Here is a 17,681-nt window from a genome sequence, read left to right as displayed (position 1 = left end):
GGTAAATTGAGCAACAACTATTTTGTACTTCAAGTGGACGAAGCAACTGACATTCACAAAGATGCTTCTTCGATAACTTATGTTCGATAACAGATTACTAGAGTGCATTACATTAACATGAGTGTTTTCATTGGGTACTGGACTATGGTAAGCATTACAAATTCTTGTCGGGTTTCCAGCCGGATCAAACCGTCATCTGAACACAACAGTGTGTATCGAAGTGCCCTGTTCGGAATACACTTTGGTAATAGTTCGCTCCACGGCATTCTGTAATTATGATACTAATCTTTCTGTAATTTATTCGTCCTCTTCCTTTAAAATTCATCTTCTGTTTGGGTTACTATGTGTGGAAGGGTGGATTTCAAAGTTTTTTCCTCTACTTCCAAAGCAGTAAGGTTTTCAGTCAATTTTCTGCCGATTCAGGAATACCTCTAACGTTGCTCATCTCGCCTGTAATCTCGCTCGGTGTAGTTTCTAGATCAGCTCGCAACTCATTAATCACTTGACCAGGAACCTCCGTTTCAATTTGTGCGACCTGATTAATTAATTATTTTCTTGTTGCTTCATAGTTGTTGAATTGTAGTGGTAAAGTCATCGCCCATCGCCTACACTAACTGGTCAAACAATATTTTTGTCTGTAGCCGGTGTGCGCAGTTTGCAGTAACGATTAGCACTTCTTTCACACTGAAGTATTTTATGGTGCTGTGCTTCGTGTGAAGACCGTCTTTGAACATTTTACAACTTAGCTGCATTATGATTATTAATAGATTCATCTAACTGTATTGTACGGTATCTGTACGCTGCCATCGCATTATTTAAATTTTCTGTGGAAAAGTTGGGTGCTAGGCAACAGCCCTTGCCGCAGTGGATACACCGGTTTCCGTGAGCTCACCGAAGCTAGGCGCTGTCGGGCATGGTCGGCACTTGGATGGGTGACCATCCAGGCCGCCATGCGCTGTTGCCATTTTTCTGGGTGCACTCTGCCTTGTGATGCCAATTGAGGAGCTACTCGACCGAATAGTAGCAGCGTCGGTCAAGAATACCATCATAACGACCGGGAGAGCGGTGTGCTGACCCCACGCCGCTCCTATCCGCATCCTCCTGTGAGGATGACACGGCGGTCGGATGGTCCCGGTGGGCCACTTGTGGCCTGAAGACGGAGTGAATTCGGGTACTGGTACCTGTTTAGATTCAGTTTCTGTATCTGAATAAGCACCATGCCAAATAGCTGACAGTTTATGTTACTGTGCAATACAGTTACATGAATCTGTTACTTACCGTAAGCAGTTAAGTTGTAAACAGTTCACGTATGGTCTTGAAACGCAGCTCAGGACCATAAAATACTTCTGTGTGAAACAACTGTTAATCACTGCCGCAAGGTGCGCACTCCTAACTCCTAAAACTCCCAACCTTGTGGCACTGTTTTACAAAGATTACCACAATTATATAGTAATTACAGATATTAATATTGACAAAAATTTTCGCTTTTAAAGCAGGAAGCAGTACTAGGCGGAATGAGTGGGGTATTGTTTTACCTTATGGTGTAGCGGCGAACAATGTGGATTTCAAAAAAAAATGTTAGTTATAATTTTCTTCGGATTTCCTTGTTTTATACAACTTTCTATTAGTCCGGTTCCTAATTTTTAATAAATGCCGTTTCGTTTTCATTGTCTACGATCCTTTCAGTATTATTATGTATGTTTCCTTGGATTACATGAAAAGAATAAAATAATCACGTAATAAACACGTTTTGAAATAAGATTATAGATACTGCATATTATGAATTGTTTTAAATAGCCTCTCAGAGTCACCAGTTTAACTCACCTAGGAGAGTTAAGTTTACAAAAGGTCTACGGATTTAAAGGTTCTTGAACACGAACTATTATCCGCTCGGGATAAATGGCTTGGCTTCGTACTTTCGCAACCATGTGAATTTGGAATGTATCAAGTGCGGTAATTTAATTTGCACTAGGCAATCGGAATTACGTTTAATTAAATGAAGAGCACGTTCAAAACAATTGTTAAAATTCGTTGTCACCTCGGTGAGATGCCGTCAATGGCGCCTATACAATCTTCAGCCAAGCTGATTATTGTGATTTATACAGCACTCACCCAATTTTCCATTTGGTAACCTTTTAATAACGTAAGGGAGAGTTTAATGTTAAGAAATAATAAAACCAGAGTCATTACTGGTAAAAAATAGACAATTATTCGGACTAATTCATTTAAACGACCATAAGTATTAACGCACTACGGCCAGGAAAAAAAATATCGAAGGAAGTAACGTAAGAGAAGACAAACGAAGACAAACGTACGATAAACATCACTTCATAGATATAAACTCGACCGTCTCCTTTTCAGAGAGTATGGGTGTATGTGTTACAAACACGAAACAAGCACTCCTTTCATTGTAATCAACTACGCAGTGTACAATCGATTCAGGATATGTACCGAAGTAATCTTAATAGCGCAGAAAAAGGAAGAATATATATTATTATGTCTTTATAACTCGGACACTCTGTTAATCTGTGTACGCTGCATAGTATACAGTTGGTTTTAACTCGTTTCCGGACACCAAATTTAAATGTGATACTTCACTCTGTACCATTGGATTTGGGTTGCAGCGTTTTGCAATCGTGGGCTTAAATTCCAACAGCGTCTAGACTGAGGTGGCAAAAGTCATGAACCTAATATCGTGGCCGGCCGGTGTGGCCGTGCGGTTAAAGGCGCTTCAGTCTGGAACCGCGTGACCGCTCCGGTCGCAGGTTCGAATCCTGCCTCAGGCATGGATGTGTGTGATGTCCTTAGGTTAGTTAGGTTTAATTAGTTCTAAGTTCTAGGCGACTAATGACCTGAGAAGTTAAGTCGCATAGTGCTCAGAGCCATTTGAAGCAACCTAATATCGTGTCGGATTCCTTTTGCCCGGCATAGTGCAACAACTCGAAGTAACATGTACTCTGCAGAAATATTGAGCCATGCTGACTATATAGGCGTCCATAATTGCAGAAGTGTAGCAGGAACAGGATTTTGTGCACGAACTGACATTTCGATTGTGTCCCATAAATGTCCGATGGGATAAATGTCCGGCGACCTGGGCGACGATATTACTCGGTTGAAATGTCCAGTCAAAAACCAGTTCCGGTGGACCGATAGAACAAGCCCATTCCATGTAAAGACAGCTCTCACCATTAAGGAGCGACCACCAGCAATCACAGTGCTTTTCTCACCACTTTTGCTTCGTAGGGTCTGTGCCGCACTCGAATCCTACCATCAGCTCTCATCTTCTGAAGGCGGGACCCATCTGACCTGGCCACAGTTCTTCACTTTTCTAGTTGATAAATAAGTTTACTGAAGTTCTTTCAATTGCAATTGGTATGAATCTGTGGTTTGCTCCACGATATGGTCACGAATCCAGATGAGGCGCTTCAGACGGTATAGTGCTGTTAATAAAGGCACTGCCATAGACCGTGAGCGCCAAATTTGCTGCACTGATCCAACGGATACATTCGTCGTACGTCCCAGATTGATTTATATGGTTATTTCACGCAATGTAGCTTCTCAGCACGGGCAACAGTCCGCAAACGGCGCTGGTATCGGTCGTTAAGTGAAGGCCGTCGGGCACTGCGTTGTCCGTGGTGAGAGGTAGTGCTTGGTATTTGGTATTCCCGGCACACTCTTTACAATGTCGATCCTGGATTACTGAACTCCCTAATGATTTCCTAAATGGGATGTTCCAAATGGCTCTGAGCACTATGGGACTTAACATCTGTGGTCATCAGTCTGGAATGATCCATGCGTCTAGCACTATTAAGCGTTCAGAGTCTCCCAATTCCCGTCGTGTGTCCAAAACTACGTCGGAAACCCTTTCGCACTGATCACCTTAGTGCAAATGACAGCTCCGCCAATGCATTGCCCTTTTACACATTGTGTACGCGAAGCTACTGCTATCCGTGTAAGTCCACACTGCTGTCGCATGACATGTTCACCTCAGGGTGAAAGTAAAGGAAACACTTGTTGTAAATTAGACCTGTTCTGATCAGCCGTCTGCTACATACGAGGTGTGACCTATTATTGTCGCTCATGTGATCAGCTGTTCTCCAGTCCTTCCGCGCGTTATTGCCGCTAGATATTTCCTGATGGTGCCGCTGCTTCTTAATTCGAGCAACTCGTCTTTCGATCTTATAAGCGCTTAGAGCATGCCGTACCATACATCCCCAACTCCAGAAAAAATCCTGGGAGGTAATCGAAACCGCGTCCTTCCCCCTCAGAGGCAGAAATGTTAGCCATTCGACAACGGAGGCTGTCTGCGGATTATTAACGTATTTTACAACCCAAAGCTCAAATTACGTCAATAGAAATTGTGCCGCTACCGCTCAGGTCCGTACATCGTCTTAAGTATACTTACGGTGTACTCAACGAATGTGACAAAAAGAATGTAAGATTTTACCGCCTAACTTTACTGATATTTACGCCCGGCAAGAGCGTGAATAGAGCATTATTTGGGGGAGGGGACACAAGAAAAAATCATGATAATATGTGGCATATGAATCTATGCTTCCGCAAAATAAGTGTCTGAACTCTGATTATTCAACAGCACGCGACTCACCTCCTTGTTGAAATAGGATTGCGTGAGGCTCTTTTAGCATTTGCTAAAACTGAAGTCTACGTGGAGCGTTCATACTGACGAAACATAAAAAAAACAATCTCAGGGATCGTATGTCGTGTTATCACAGTAAAATATTGCTGCAGGATAGCTTTACTGTAGTGAAATTTAATTAAAAGAAACTTTCTATTGAAAGAAAGTATTTTTATTTTTCTTAACGCAATAATCTTCGTCTTGCCGAAAAGCGCCAATATCTGCAATTAATGGAATGTTCTTACTTTTCACTTTCATACAACATGAAATAGGATATTAACTTTCTTTTCCTTAATAAATATGGTGCAAGTCTTTTAACGCGTACGTTGATGTCGGAACGCAATAAAATTTAAAATGAAATTTTTCCTACGCAAAATGTCTGCCGAGAATGGTCGATTGTTCGACCGTTCTTTTCGTTTATGCAGCGTGCTGAAAAACTTACAAATAATATTTTTATTTCTGCATGAAGGTCACTCGACATTTGAAGGAAAAGATACACAATCAGCATAAAGTATCATATATTGTTGAAAATTTACAACTTACAATGCGTAATGGCCACCGTAGCGTGTGTTAGCTTGGAGACTAGAACAGAGAGAGTGAATAATAACGTTCGTCTTTTTAGTTTCTTTCGTCGGCGAGTAAAAGAATAATCTAGTCACACAGAGATACTATACAGTTATCTTATAGAGTCTGTTTGTACCATTATTATTGGTTCAAATGGCTCTGAGCACTGTGGGACTTAACATCTTAGGTCATCAGTCCCCTAGAACTTAGAACTAGTTAAACCTAACTAACCTAAGGACATCACACACATCCATGCCCGAGGCAGGATTCGAACCTGCGACCGTAGCAGTCGCGCGGTTCCGGACTGCGCGCCTAGAACCGCGAGACCACCGCGGCCGGTCATTATTGCTCCATTTTATTATAAATTACCAGTATGAGAGCTAATTACACGCGCATGTTCAGAGTTTTTTACTACTTTCATTTTACTTTGTTTTGTGTCTCACTTTTCGTCGCACGTTTAAATCTTTTGTACAGTATATCGGTACAAAACGCATCACAATTAATATTGAAATAAGCTGTATTTTTCCAGATACAATTATTACTTAAAATTAGTCACAGCTGAAATAACAATGATAAATAAATAATACCAAGCAGATACAATACTATCTCACACTAATCTTACGTGTTTGGTCCCGATGAGGCACATGTGGCACCGATCCACAACAATTAAGATGAAATCAAAGTATTCACAGTATCAACGTGCACCATGGCGTGTTAAAAAGAAAATCGTTTAAGGGGCTCCGGAAAGGCTCAAAATCATGAAAAGTTCAATTTTTACTTTTTTGCGTTTTCTGAATATGCAGACTATTACCTTTTAATAGATATATAATTTATTCAATTCCGAAGACTACAACTATTTTTAAATTTTTTTTGAAATGTGTTCTACATGGGCGTGACCCACTGTGGCGCTGTTAAACTGCTGTCAAATGGTATTATTATTAACGTCTGTGTTCATCAGGTACATTTTAGTGATGTGAGATAAAGTATGTGTTGTGGCTAACCTGTGATGGTTCAATATACACTCCTGGAAACTGAAATAAGAACACCGTGAAATCATTGTCCCAGGAAGGGGAAACTTTATTGACACATTCCTGGGGTCAGATACATCACATGATCACACTGACAGAACCACAGGCACATAGACACAGGCAACAGAGCATGCACAATGTCGGCACTAGTACAGTGTATATCCACCTTTCGCAGCAATGCAGGCTGCTATTCTCCTATGGAGACGATCGTAGAGATGCTGGATGTAGTGCTGTGGAACGGCTTGCCATGCCATTTCCACCTGGCGCCTCAGTTGGACCAGCGTTCGTGCTGGACGTGCAGACCGCGTGAGACGACGCTTCATCCAGTCCCAAACATGCTCAATGGGGGACAGATCCGGAGATCTTGCTGGCCAGGGTAGTTGACTGACACCTTCTAGAGCACGTTGGGTGGCACGGGATACATGCGGACGTGCATTGTCCTGTTGGAACAGCAAGTTCCCTTGCCGGTCTAGGAATGGTAGAACGATGGGTTCGATGACGGTTTGGATGTACCGTGCACTATTCAGTGTCCCCTCGACGATCACCAGTGGTGTACGGCCAGTGTAGGAGATCGCTCCCCACACCATGATGCTGGGTGTTGGCCCTGTGTGCCTCGGTCGTATGCAGTCCTGATTGTGGCGCTCACCTGCACGGCGCCAAACACGCATACGACCATCATTGGCACCAAGGCAGAAGCGACTCTCATCGCTGAAGACGACACGTCTCCATTCGTCCCTCCATTCACGCCTGTCGCGACACCACTGGAGGCGGGCTGCACGATGTTGGGGCGTGAGCGGAAGACGGCCTAACGGTGTGTGGGACCGTAGCCCAGCTTCATGGAGACGGTTGCGAATGGTCCTCGCCGTTACCCCAGGGGCAACAGTGTCCCTAATTTGCTGGGAAGTGGCGGTGCGGTCCCCTACGGCACTGCGTAGGATCCTACGGTCTTGGCGTGCGTCCGTACGTCGCTGCGGTCCGGTCCCAGGTCGACGGGCACGTGCACCTTCCGCCGACCACTGGCGACAACATCGATGTACTGTGGAGACCTCACGCCCCACGTGTTGAGCAATTCGGCGGTACGTCCACCCGGCCTCCCGCATGCCCACTATATGCCCTCGCTCAAAGTCCGTCAACTGCACATACGGTTCACGTCCACGCTGTCGCGGCATGCTACCAGTGTTAAAGACTGCGATGGAGCTCCGTATGCCACGGCAAACTGGCTGACACTGACGGCGGCGGTGCACAAATGCTGCGCAGCTAGCGCCATTCGACGGCCAACACCGCGGTTCCTGGTGTGTCCGCTGTGCCGTGCGTGTGATCATTGCTTGTACAGCCCTCTCGCAGTGTCCGGAGCAAGTATGGTGGGTCTGACACACCGGTGTCAATGTGTTCTTTTTCCCATTTCCAGGAGTGTATATCGCTGGTGTGATTGTCGATTGTTTCATGTTTATTTACTCTGTCGTTATCTCGAAAGTATTCGTAATTAATTCTGTTTCTTGAGTCTCTGTTTTGTTGAAGTATAATAATGAGTAAAAGTAAAGTTATTAGAAATCCTCTGAAGGCTTTTAAGAAAAGGAGAAATGTTGAAAAGCCAAAGGTATGTGTTATTACTGTAAACAATAAAGACGATGAAAATCCCCAACATAGCTTTTGTCCCAAAGAAGAAGACAGTTGGTGTAAATATAACAAAGGATTGCTAACTGGTGAAGTGTACACTCATAAGCATAGTCTGCCTCATGCAATAATGGAGGTGATAAAACCTATTTTCAGAGACTTAGCAGAACCTGAACTGTTGAAAAAGTGTATTCACGGAAAAACTCAAAACCCCAATGAAAGTGTAAATAGTGTTATATGGTCGAGAATCCCCAAGACTGTATTTGTTGGAATAGAAACACTTCACTTTGGTGTGTATGATGCTGTTGCGACTTTCAATGATGGCAACATTGTAAGGTGCAAGGTATTTAGAAATATGGGAATGAAGATAGGTTCTAACATGGTACGAGCGATGCTTGCTTTAGACAAGGAACGTCTTCGGGCTGCAGACAGGGCTGTAAAGAGTCTAGAAATACAAGCAAGAGTAAACAGGAGGAGGAACAAGAGGATGCTGGAGGAGGAGTTTGCAGAGGATGAAGATAATCCATCCTATGGACCTGGAATGCACTAAAAAGTTAATCCAATCTTTGTCGCTCGATTCCCAAAACTTTTATTTTCTCATACTAATTACATGTTTTCTAAGGATATTCCAAACATATTTGTTTCAAACTTTCCGTAAATGTTACACAGTACCTTCTGCATAATTTAACACAGCCTTTTTCCAAAAAACTGTATATTTTTGAATATATAAATAAAAAATTGCAAAAAAATGTTGTGAATTTTCATTACAATTGAAAAAAAATCATCTTTAATAACTGAACTAAAATTTTGTAAAATCCCTGTGTTAAGTTGTAGCCCATATTCCAATAAATAATCGGTAAAAAGTTCAACTCCCTACCTCAAATACTTTGTGAGGAAAGATGTAATTTATAAGCGTTAATTTAACATTGCAAGTATAGGGCGTTCCGGAGCCCCTTAACGTATTACATTTTACGCGGTCGACCCTGGCGCTCCCTGAAGAAAGTTGCGTCCCTCTGCCTCTAGATAGCTCTGAATTGTAGCGTGTAACAGGACGGTGTTTAACGTAACAATGTTGATGCTTGAGAAACCGTCAGAAAGCATGAATTCGAAGAGTTCGTCCAGACGTGGAGCATGCTCTCCTTCGTCATGACAAGGTCAGACCACACACGTGTGCTGCGACATCTGCAACAATCCGAAGCCCTTGGTTTATCGCTATCGATCATTCTCCATACAGTCTCGACAGGGCACCTTCAGTTTGTCATCTGATTCTCAAATTTCGAGGACACTTTGAGGACTTCACTTTGATAGTGATGAATGGCTTTGAGCACTATGGGACTTAACATCTATGGTCATCAGTCCCCTAGAACTTAGAACTACTTAAACCGAACTAACCTAAGGACAGCACACAACACCCAGCCATCACGAGGCAGAGAAAATCCCTGACCCCGCCGGGAATCGAACCCGGGAACCCGGGCGTGATAGTGATGAAACCTTGAAACCAGAGTTGACGGTGTCACTCCGACAACAAAGTCAACGATTAGGCAGTGGGGTATCATCAAGCTGTTCTCTTGTTGGGATAATGGTGTTCGTCGCTAGGGTGACTATGTTAAGAAACAGTCGCAAATACCAGGTACGGGGTTGCTAGGTCCCAAGCGGTTGCCTTCCAAGATGAGCGGGTAAACCTCCCATATATGGGTTTCACTACAGGGCGGAGCCCCTCCACGCCCACACTGGCATGTTAGCTAACACAAAAGGTCTACAGCCATCTTTGCATATCGGCTAGTTGTCACTAAGTGAAGTCTCGCAGGATGTGGGGACGCTATGTTTGCGAACGTCTGGTTATGATTAACCATTAATATACACTCATCTGGATATAGATTGGGTCGAAAGTTGAACGAGGGGTAGCGGTTTGAAGACTAGAGGGGAAAAAAGTGCCAAGGCAAGACCCAAGGATGAAAACTTCTGCGTATGTTGGGTCGGGTTGTAAGACCGGTAGCGGTTTTCTTGGTGCCTGCGACAGATCATGCAAGGGTAGGCTTTGTTGGTAGTGGGTATCATGCAGGCGGATACCTTTGACGTTGTGGAACGGTGTTAGTCGGCAGCTGCAGCTGTGTACTGGTGTTGGCTTCTCGGTCAGCATCAGCATTCCTGAACAGTTCGGTTCATCATCCATAAGTGTCCGAGATGTCATATATCGGATTCACAGTGTAGGGTAGTGTTGGCGGTTTGTTTGTGCGTTTGTGCGTGAGCTTGTCGGTTTCCCTGCTGTTGCCTATTGGTCGGTTTTGATAACAGCTGGCATATCCAGTCAATGTTGTTGATTTTCAGGGTCTTGCCGATGTTGTCGCTTGTAAGTATATGTTGGCTCGCCATAAGTGGTTATGCTCTGGCTAGTAGTGTCTTTCGCCGTTTATGCTTCTATCTATGGTTATGATCATAGTTTCCTAGAGTAAGGGTGAAAGGATTGTTCAAGTGTCTCGAGTTCCTGTATAGTCGTGTGGAACCATATATGGGTGGCATGAGGGAAATTAACACCTGGTGCGGTGTCTGCACTCCAGAGGCGCGGCCAGCTAAATGCATCTGAATTACACGTTAGGGGCGGCCTTGAAAATCAGATCGCCAATTTGTTCTGAAGCAAGCGTGGTAGTTATGCTTCTCACTTTGTGTCAGGATGTATGATATGAAGATAAAGTGTTCCGGAGATAAAAATTAGCCCCACCTTCGAATCTCCAGGTAGGAGTTGCTTTAGGGTCCAAACAACGAGAGAAGCAATGCTTTCAATTATACGAGTATAGAAATAGAAGAAGAATTAGAAAGAATTAACTGCAGCGTTGTTGGCTTAAGTAAAGTACTTTTTAAAGGTGAGAGCGGGCTTCGACTAATTTCGGAAAATCTCTTCTATTGCTGTGATGAACCAAATGGAAAAACTAAGGAGTCGGGTTTTTAGTAAAGAAAACCATAGTAGATAAGATAACAGTGTCAGAAGAAACTCCTTCAAGCAGAGTTGGACGTTTGGTCCTCAAAATATCAGAAAAGTATAAAATCCCAACAGTTCAAACATATGCACCTACTTTTATTCACTCAGATGAAGAGATAGATGTGAGTGTTTGTAAGAAACCTATGAAAAAGGGAGAGACTGCTTTTATAAGTTTATAATTGGCGACTTTAATGCCGAACTAGGAAAGTACAAGGAAGACGATTCAGTTATTTGCGAATATGGAACATATGAGAGAAATCACAGAGGTGAGAGACAGGTTCTGTTTGCAGAATGTATGAAAACACATGCAATGAATATGTTCTTCAAGAAATATCCTAGTCGAAATGGACTTAGAGTAGACTAAATTTAAAGTGGAAAACGATACAAACTTCATTCTTACCAGCAGGCCTCCAAACGTTAAAAATGCCTCTGTGCTAAACAGGTTCAATCAAAACTGTGGTCTTCGAGTAACTGAATACAAAAAATTAAAGACAGGAACTAATTAAAGTAAAAGAAATTAAATTTTAGAAGTCTCGAAGAATGGAAGCATGAATTTCAAGAAAAGATCAAGGGAAAATTAAAAGAATGTGGAGCAGAAGCAGTAACAAATACACTAATCGCAACTGAAAAGGTGACTAGCTTGCACAAATCTCAGAACCAACTAAAGAAGCTGACAAAATAAAACGATAAGTCTGGTGGGCAAGAGAAGAAAAATAAAAGTAGAAAGAGACAAAGACAAGACAGACTATACAGAACTGTGCAAGGCTCTGAGAAAGAACATGAAACATGATATCAAGAGCATGAAGAAAGCACGCGAAAGCCTGTCTTGAAAATAAATATAGTTTAAAGCTGGCCAAGCGAAAGCTTATGATTGGAAAGAATCAGCGTTGGACGCAAACCAAGGGCCAATCGCAGGTAAGAATGAACTACTCGAATGTACTGAGAATTCTTATAGTAACCTGTACAGTAAATTCAGTGATGATAATCTTAGTCCTAGACAAGTTTGATAACTCCGTTCCCCAAATCTCAGTACGCCCCTCAGAAGACAAGTCTTTATTAGAATTTAAACTACCAGATTGAGCACTACACTTGACACCGCCCAACACTTTCAGGAAGCTTGGTTCCGCGCAGGGTATAGTACAATCCAACGTATCCTCAATCTTCGTGAAACAATTAGTAGAGCAAATGAGTACAATCTATCTCTTTAACTTACCTTAATAGATTCTGAAAACGCATTCTATTCGACCAGTCACTCAGCGGTGTTTGAGGTCCTAACAGAACGAGGAATAGGACAGACCTACACTAAAGCCTTATACAACATATACAAAACCAACAAACAGTTTATGAAAGTAGTTGAAGAAAAGAATGGATTTCCCATCGAAAAAGCAGATTCAAAAGTAGATTGGGTAGCAAAGGGAATGCAAATTGTGGAAAAGAGATTCACTGATGACATTATACTATTTGCAAATACTATAGAAGAACTTAGAATTCTAGTTACTGACCTTGCGTGAGTCTACTCTGAAGTTGCCCTAAAAATGGACTGTGAGGAAACCAAGATAGTGTTGCATGGATGGACACCAGAGTGTAATACACTGAATCGCAAAATAAACTGCTGTAGGCACGGGTATTCAAATACAGAGATTTTTAAACAGGCAGATTACGGCGCTACAATCGGCAACGCCAATACAAGTTAGTGACGCAGTTGTTAGATCGAGTACTGCTTCTACGATGGCAGGTTATCAAGTTTTAAGTGAGTTTGAACGTAGCGTTACAATCGGCGCACGAGCGATGGAACACAGCATCTCCGAGGTAGCGATGAAGTGGAGATTTTCGCGTACGACCATCTCACGAGTGTACCGTGAGTATCAGATATCAGGTAAAACATCAGGTATCTGACATCGCTGCAGATGGAAAAAGATCCTGCAAGAACGGGACCAACGACGACTGAAGGGAAACGTTCAACGTGACAGAAGTGCATCCTTCCCTAAATTGCTGCAGATTTCAGTGCTGGGCCATCAACAAGTGTCAGCGTGCGAATCATTCAGCGAAACATCATCGATATGGGATTGTGGAGCCAAAGGCCCTCTCGTGTATCCTTGATGATTGCAAGACACAAAGCTTTACGCCTCGGGCCGGCCGGTGTGGCCGAGTGGTTCTTTTCACTTTTTACAACGCTTTCTGAAGTTGGGGAGTCATTACTGCAGACGCTAAATGTGTACTGTATTTCTGAAAAGTTGACTTTAGTAATGAATTTCGGGACAAGGTGTTGCAACTTAAGACAATCATTTTGATGCTTGGAAAAAAGTTCTGACGATCACTGTGTAACACCTCAATGTAAGGGATGTAAAGACTTATACAGAAGTATTCGTCAGGTGTTGAAGTGAAGAGAGTTCTCACGTTGTAGTAATCTCTCAACCAGGCATGGCAATCGGATGCAGACATAATAGTCCTCACCGAGCTTGCAACGTATAATCATATTTGGTGGAATTCATCAATAACATTTTGCTGCTTCTAGCAATTTACTGACGACGTCTTCAACCTGGAACGAGAGAAATTATACGTTTTCAATTCAGTCAATAATTTTTCAGGTTAAAAAGGTGATATAGCCACTCATACAAATGCTGGAAACGCGTTTCGTTTTAGACCATGTACTACTTTTTGAAGATGATAATGCTATCTATATATACAGGGTGTTACAAAAAGGTACGGCCAAACTTTCAGGAAACATTCCTCACACACACAAAGAAAGAAAATATGTTATGTGGACATGTGTCCGGAAACGCTTACTTTCCATGTTAGGGCTCATTTTATTACTTCTCTTCAAATCACATTATTCATGGAAAGGAAACACACAGAAACAGAACGTACCAGCGTGACTTCAAACACTTTCTTACAGGCAATGTTCAAAATGTCCTCCGTTAGTGAGGATACATGCATCCACCCTCCGTCGCATGGAATCCCTTATGCGCTGATGCAGCCCTGGAGACTGACGAATTATATCACAGCCGTCCACAATACGAGCACGAAGAATCTCTACATTTGGTACCGGCGTTGCGTAGACAAGAGCTTTCAAATGCCCCCATAAATGAAAGTCAAGAGGGCTGAGGTCAGGAGAGCGTGGAGGCCATGGAATTGGTCCGCCTCTACCAATCCATCGATCACCGAATCTGTTGTTGAGAAGGTACGAACACTTCGACTTAAATGTCCAGGAGCTCCATCGTGCATGAACCACATGCTGTGTCGTATTTGTAAAGGCACATGTTCTAGCAGCTCAGCCGGCCGAAGTGGCCGTGCGGTTAAAGGCGCTGCAGTCTGGAACCGCAAGACCGCTACGGTCGCAGGTTCGAATCCTTCCTCGGGCATGGATGTTTGTGATGTCCTTAGGTTAGTTAGGTTTAACTAGTTCTAAGTTCTAGGGGACTAATGACCTCAGCAGTTGAGTCCCATAGTGCTCAGAGCCATTTTGAACCATCTAGCAGCTCAGGTAGAGTATCCCGTATGAAATCATGATAACGTGCTCCATTGAGCGTAGGTGGAAAAACAAAGTAAAATGAGCTCAAACATGGAAATTAAGCGTTTCCGGACACATGTCCACATAATGTCTTTTCTTTATTTGTGTGTGAGGAATGTTTCCTGAAAGTTTGGCCGTACCTTTTTGTAACACCCTGTATAAGTGAGATATTCAGTGGATCACTGATAAGGAGTGGCACACTATCTGCAATATTATATGGAGATTTTGTTCGTAAACCGTATTCTGACTTACGTGGTTTGAATGAATATTCGTCTATTCTCCTTTGTGCCGCGTCTCTTGCATTCAAGTTGCCGCCTCCTTCTATTATGCCAGTCCTCATCTTGTATGGCTCTGCCCTGCATCGAACGCCTCACTCCATCGTTCCCCTGCAACAGGAGTCTTTCTATTTTTCTGTATCATGGCGGTCTCCAGTGTCGTATTTCAAAAGGCCATCTATCCTCTGGCATTATACTAACGAGGAGAACACAGACAGTGCCGTTACTCGATTTCCCAGGAACGTCGCTCAGTGGAAAATGCTTCGAAGTAAGGAAACACGTGGCTTCATTGATCCGTAGATATTCCACCGTTTCTGAGAAAATGACGGTCAAAGTTTTCGAGGTATTTTATGTGCCTTTTAGCGAATAAGTAGCAGTGATTTAGGGCCTAGCCTCTCGACTTCACACTTTTTCGGCCAGTGTTTGAAACGCGATTATTAATTTGATATTTATTTTTGTTTTCCATTTATCTACCCACGTCCGTACATGATTACTGTACGAATGTTTCCTAGCGTATACTGAAATCACCTTGTCGTTATTCATGTATTGTTTGTATGTCGGGTGAGTGGATTTAAAGAATAAATAAAAAATAAACACAATAAATGAATGTAAAATGTATTTGAAATTCTTTTCGGTGTAATTATAGTAATGTATCTCCATTCATAATCCACTGCAAGCGCCTGTTTTCGTAAAAGTGGTCTACTGTGAGTAGTTTGCCGCAAAATTGTTGCCAAAGTGTGAAATCTTCAGTAGAATTAACGACGTTTCTTTCCAGAACGAGATTCTTCCGAAGAAATGTCACTGTGGCAAACCTGCCGTCGCGCCATACTCGTGGTGTTCGGAATTTCCATCTTTCGAGTTTTTCTAAGATCAGTACTGTCCAAGGGACACACCAGATCTTCCTCGGAACCTTCCCAACGCATAAAACGAGGGGCGGCTGCAAAATAGACAGTAGTCACTACCCGAAGCCTGGCCACCCTATCCTGTCCCCTCCCTCAGGAATCAAGAGAAGTGTAGGGAACTAGTAGTAGTCGAGGTGTAATGTATACCAATGAGACAAAGGTTTTCTCGCATTTGCTAGCACAACAATGCGTTGCGGGAAACAGGCATCCCGGGAAGGAGGAAGCGTCGCCGGCCTCGTGTGGCCGAGCGGTTCTAGGCGCTTCAGTCTTGAACCACGAGACCGCTACGGTCGCAGGTTCGAATCCTGCCTCGGGCATGGATGTGTGTGATGTCCTTAGGTTAGTTAGGTTTAAATAGTTCTAAGTTCTAGGGGACTGATGACCTCCGATGTTAAGTCCCATAGTGCTCAGAGCCATTTTTGGGGGAGCGTCAATTGGCACAGTCGGTGGGACTATTGTATATTTTCTCGAAGAAGAACATTCAAATGACCGGAGAATAATCTATACTAAGAATGGGAAATGCATGGATCAACTGCTCGCTACAGTAACACTCCAAATCCGGTGTGTATTAAGAGACACAATACAAAGAACATAAGAGAAAAATGGTCTGTCTCTGGGATTCCGGGCAACTGAAAAATGCCATTCATTAAGGAAGTGCCAAAAATCAAGGACATTTTTCTCGCCATCAACAAACAAGTATTGAGCTGCCTGTCCACAAATGCACTTCACGCAGTTCGTCTTCGTTGGGAAGTATTCCGAATCGCGAAAGAGGAGCAGATGAGGAGGTATCTGGTGAGGAGTCATACCGATAATAAAAGACAGCACCTGTCACACCAAGAAACAGACACCTATCGCCGATCCGCACACCAGACAATGCTCATCCGTATCCAGAACATCACAGGCGACACATACTGCCGTGTCACCAAGGTGAATCCCTCGAAAGCGTGACAGTTATAATTACTTCCCATTGATCATTAGGCACGAAGCAGGCTGGACGTCAGCGGCAACATAAGAAGTACGCATCGATCGCCACACAGAACTCCAGATCATGTGGGGTTGCTTCCTCTCAGCCTCATTCGGTGTCCTATCCTGAAGCTCGTTGAGAGAAGTGCATTGTCGACAAAACTCAATTCGAGTAAAGAACAGTGGAAGTAAAAGAAGCTGGATAGGGACTGTGAGAGAATGTGGAGGACCCTTGGGACAATGCCGCCACAGCAACATGATTCAGGCCTAAACAGCCCCTGCATAGCGGAAAGGTGAGAATCTCTTAATGAATCGTGAAGAGCAATCCGTGGAAAACGTGCGAACCCAAGGGCGCAAGCATATGGCGGGAAATGGACGGCGGAATGGGGAGTGTCTGTGTCACGTGGGGGATACATTAACATATTACGTCCTTTGCAGAAGGCCAAGGGTTCGTAAATGATGATCTACGAGCACAGCTCGTAATTGGAACAGCGAGCAATCACGCGTCGCAGACCTGCCGTGAAATCGTGTCCTAAGCATCAGACAGTAGCAGCTGCACGCTGTGGAACATCGCTGCCTGCAGGAAAACCCACACATACAGCCATAGCGTTAAGGCAGCTACCATAAGCTTCACTGTAGGTGGTAACCTACACCAAGGACTGTCTGACCTCAGCACTGCTAGAAACCACGAGGACAAGATCGTCCTCATAAGCAGAGCAGCAAAAGACATGGCCACCTACATACATCCCAGACAGGCAATGTGGAGTTCACAGAATAACGGTTCCTTGTCAAAAGTACTCAAAAATGCAGACGGCGGGCAGCCGTGACACACCAAACGACGGGTCAAGATGGGAGAGCAAGACAGCCATTGCAGAGTACACAGGACGCCGCCATGGAGGAAACGCCTTACGACATGGCCGTCAACTGAAGTAAGATGGTGCTCACATTCTATGGTCCTCAGCAACACAGCACCTTTTGGCGACAGAGTTTGACACCACAAATGTGTCATGGTCAGAGAACAAAAAGGGACAGACTTCAGCAACTTGAGTATATATCTAAGCGAGGGCAGACTTCAGCAACCTGAGTATATATCTAATGGAGGCGACAGGAAGAACGGCTAGTGAAATAGGTAAGCCATAGACGATCGCCATAAGCATTCTCCCCAGTGTCCACAAGGTTGAACCGCTGGACAATTGCTGCTGGCGCCGCGC

Source organism: Schistocerca nitens, chromosome 5, assembly GCF_023898315.1.
Source record: "Schistocerca nitens isolate TAMUIC-IGC-003100 chromosome 5, iqSchNite1.1, whole genome shotgun sequence".
In the NCBI taxonomy this organism is placed as follows: domain Eukaryota; kingdom Metazoa; phylum Arthropoda; class Insecta; order Orthoptera; family Acrididae; genus Schistocerca; species Schistocerca nitens.
Note: the sequence above shows the minus strand (reverse complement) of the source record.